The following is a 4,930-nucleotide window of genomic DNA, read 5'->3' on the forward strand; positions in this document are numbered from 1 at the left end:
CTCCTTTTGAATCAATCCAGCGGTTTTCTGTCCCGGCAAATTGTTCTATTAAATCAACCACCACTTTTCTTTGACCAATATTTACCCTGGTCTCTCCTGAGTCGGAACTTTTCCAAACTGTACTCATTGTTTCCTGTTCTATTTTGTGTTTAAATGATAAATTGATTATTAATATCGTCTTTAACCCACAGATATCACAATAGCTTGATATATCAAATAAACAAATCCACCAGGGCCTTGATCTTTTGACCATGTAGTGGTACGGTTAACTAATGCGCATCTGGGAACATCCTGTGCGTAGGTTCGAACTCTCATCAAGGCCCTTGTGGATTTGTTTAATATCGTCTTTACTTTACCCAGACATTCATTTATATTCCATTATCACGTCGTTCTATGTACTTCACCCCTCTAGAGAGGCAACTCCCAGCCCGATAGAGGGTTGGGAGTTTCAATATGCAACTCCCAATATGCAATAAGAAACTTATGCTTATCTATAAGCATAAGTTTGGTCAAGCATTTCTCAACAACAAATGAACTGGACCCTCATCTTCTGAACTCGAGATTGTAGGTAATTTAGAAATATCTATACATATAAACAGTCTGACTGATGGTTTGCCTGGCCAAGGATGGAGGTCTGAGGTTTCCATATTTTATATATATATATATATATATATATATATATATATATATATATATATATATATATATATATATATATATATATATATATATGTCGTACCTAGTAGCCAGAACGCACTTTTCAGCCTACTATGCAAGGCCCGATTTGCCTAATAAGCCAAGTTTTCCTGAATTAATATATTTTCTCTAATTTTTTTCTTATGAAATGATAAAGCTACCCATTTCATTATGTATGAGGTCAATTTTTTTTTATTGGAGTTAAAATTAATGTAGATATATGACCAAACCTAACCAACCCTACCTAACCTAACCTAACCTATCTTTATTGGTTAGGTTAGCTTAGGTAGCCGAAAAGGTTAGGTTAGGTAAGGTTAGGAAGGTTAGGTCGTCGAAAAACAATTAATTCATGAAAACTTGGCTTATTAGGCAAATCGGGCTTTACATATTAGGCTGAGAAGTGCGTTCTGGCTACTAGGTACGACATATATATATATATATATATATATATATATATATATATATATATATATATATATATATATATATATATATATATATATATATATCTTGGATTTCCCTCACACACACACACACACACACACACACACACACACACACACACACACACACACACACACACACACACAGACACATACACACAAACACACGGCGGGACCAAAGAGCCAAAGCTCAACCCCCGCAAGCACAATTAGGTGAGTACACACACACACACACACACACACACACACACACACACACCACGTTCCTGGTTAGCTATTCCCTCACTTACCTCTGGAATTTCTCCTTGTTCTAAGGTGAAGACCTCCTGGAATAAGAAATTCCAGGAGGTCTTCACCTTAGAACAAGGAGAAATTCCAGAGGTAAGTGAGGGAATAGCTAACCAGGAACCACTGGAAGAGTTTGAGATTACCAGTGGGGAAGTAAGGAAGTGTTTACTAGAGTTGGACGTGACGAAGGCTATAGGCCCAGATGGAATCTCCCCTTGGGTTCTAAAGGAAGGAGCAAGAGAACTGAGCCTACCACTCTCCATAGTGTATAACAAATCACTGGCAACAGGGGAACTGCCAGATATTTGGAAAGCAGCTAACGTAGTCCCGATATACAAGAAAGGGGATAGACAGGAGGCACTGAACTACAGGCCAGTGTCCCTAACCTGCATACCATGCAAGCTGATGGAGAAGATTGTGCGAAAAAAACTAGTGGAGCATCTGGAGCGAAGGAACTTTGTAACACAGCATCAACATGGGTTCAGGGATGGCAGGTCCTGCCTCACAGGGTTACTTGAATTCTACGACCAGGCAACAAAAATAAGGCAAGAAAGAGAAGGGTGGGCAGACTGCATATTTTTGGATTGTCAGAAAGCCTTTGATACAGTGCCACACAAGAGGCTAGTGCGAAAGTTGGAGATGCAGGCTGGAGTGAGAGGGAAGGTACTCCGGTGGATAGAGGAATACCTAAGCAACAGGAGACAACGAGTCTGTGTGAGGGGTGAAGTCTCAGATTGGCGAGACGTCACAAGTGGAGTCCCGCAGGGGTCAGTCCTCGGACCTATACTGTTTCTGGTATATGTAAATGATCTCCCAGAGGGTATAGATTCGTTCCTCTCAATGTTTGCCGACGATGCAAAAATTATGAGGAGGATTGAAACAGAGGATGATAGTAGGAGGCTACAAGATGACCTGGATAGACTGAGTGAATGGTCCAACAAATGGCTGTTGAAGTTCAACCCGAGTAAATGCAAAGTAATGAAACTAGGCAGTGGAAACAGGAGGCCAGGCACAGGATACAGAATAGGAGATGAAGTACTTAATGAAACAGACAGAGAGAAAGATCTAGGAGTTGATATCACACCAAACCTGTCTCCTGAAGCCCACATAAAGAGAATAACGTCTGCGGCATATGCGAGGCTGGCTAACATCAGAACGGCGTTCAGGAACCTGTGTAAGGAATCATTCAGAATCTTGTACACCACATATGTAAGACCAATCCTGGAGTATGCGGCCCCAGCATGGAGCCCGTACCTTGTCAAGCACAAGACGAAGCTGGAAAAAGTCCAAAGGTATGCTACTAGACTAGTCCCAGAACTAAGAGGCATGAGTTATGAGGAAAGGCTGCGGGAAATGCACCTCACGACACTGGAAGACAGAAGAGTAAGGGGGGACATGATCACAACCTACAAAATCCTCAGGGGAATCGACCGGGTAAACAAGGACGAACTTTTCAACACTGGTGGGACGCGAACAAGGGGACACAGGTGGAAGCTGAGTACCCAAATGAGCCACAGAGACGTTAGAAAGAACTTTTTCAGTGTCAGAGTAGTTAGCAAATGGAATGCATTAGGAAGTGATGTGGTGGAGGCTGACTCCATTCACAGTTTCAAATGTAGATATGATAGAGCCCAATAGGCTCAGGAATCTGTACACCAGTTGATTGACGGTTGAGAGGCGGGACCAAAGAGCCAGAGCTCAACCCCCGCAAGCACAATTAGGTGAGTACAATTAGGTGAGTACACACACACACACACACACACATGTACACCTTGTGAATCAGTTTCATCTAGCCATTCTGATTGTATTGGGTTATATAGTGACAGTTCTCTCTTGAGTTTTAGCAACAAAATGGTAGGTGTAGTTCCAAAGGTTGAAAGGCAGCCCCTCTGCACATACAGGATCCCCTGAAGTTGACAAACAGTTTAATCTTTGTGAAAGAGACAGCTGTGAGTTGTAGGTGTGATTTAAGTCTTCTCTCGGATTGTTTTTGATTGGATAGCATATTAGATTCTTCAGACACGTTTTCAAAGAGTGAGATTGATAATATAATTTTGGCAAAGGAGTTAAGTACCTGGAGCTTCATGTAGAACTGTTCAATGTGGTCTTTTTCTATCATTCTGTGGTACTACATAAATAACTTTCTTGCGGGTTCTTCTTGTGTTCTTGTTGTTCTTCTTGTGTGTGAAGTATGGGTGAATGAACATAGTGAATTAAAGTACAGAAAGTGTTTGTGTATTAGACTATAATTCATTAACTTTAAAATTAAACACAAAATATTTTATCTAGTTTTGTAAAGCAATGAGAATATTTTTTATATGTTTTGTTTTCTAAGTTAGTAAAATGAGACTTCAAGTTCTGCTGTTCATCGGGAGAGAGGAAACACGGGTTACATATTTTCACTGTCTTCGCCCCTCAAATAGATTCAGACTTCACCCTTTTCACTGCTAAAGTTGCATTTATTTCCAGGCTCCTTTGTCATCCTGGTTTCACAAAGCCCATTGAGGTTATCTTGAGGTTATCTTGAGATGATTTCGGGGCTTTTTAGTGTCCCTGCGGCCCGGTCCTCGACCAGGCCTCCACCCCCAGGAAGCAGCCCGTTACAGCTGACTAACTCCCAGGTACCTATTTACTGCTAGGTAACAGGGGCATTCAGGGTGAAAGAAACTTTGCCCATTTGTTTCTGCCTCCTGCGGGAATCGAACCCGAGCCACAGAATTACGAGTCCTGCGCGCTATCCACCAGGCTACGAGGCTCCTTGATGTCGATGTTATGGACTATCTTTGCTACTATTCTTACACTCATATTTTCAAACTTCTTACTCAATGATGAAATATTATACGAAACCAAAGCTAATGAACCTGGATTCAGGACACTGCTCGAAGCACATAAGTAATAAATATACAGCCCGTCCTCCAAACAAAGACTCAAAGTCCATTCCATGCACCCGCCAAGCCCCCTGTTTATTAATGAAAAACAGTTTACACACGACTCGCAACTGATGACATCCGAACACTTCCGGAACAAGTGTTTTATTGACAACTTTTGTTCGAACAGCAACGCTGTAAATGCTTCACCCACGTACTACAAATACAAATAATCGCCAACAGAACCTAACCTAACCTAACCTAACCAGTGCCTAAATATGTACAATACGGTAATATACAATACCATTAATTTATAATTGAGAAAATTCCTATTTTTAATGAACAGCATGTTAAAATTGATGAATGCGTTCTTGGGGTCGACCGCTGGATGGAATGGAGTTGGTCTGAGGACGGGTTAACCATAGGACAGTCATGCATGGTAAGACCCGACATACTTAGCATCTTAGAATTACAAGACACATTATTCAGAATATAAGGATATACACACGAATTTTCACTATAAAAGACATAATAACTCCCATTTGTATATTGAAGAGACTGGAAAGTGGGTCATGAAAATGGAATGAAATGTAATATTCGCACTGAATTACCGAGAGAGAGAGAGAGAGAGAGAGA

The sequence above is a fragment of the Procambarus clarkii genome, chromosome 56 (genome assembly GCF_040958095.1).
Source record: "Procambarus clarkii isolate CNS0578487 chromosome 56, FALCON_Pclarkii_2.0, whole genome shotgun sequence".
NCBI classification, from domain to species: Eukaryota; Metazoa; Arthropoda; class Malacostraca; order Decapoda; family Cambaridae; genus Procambarus; species Procambarus clarkii.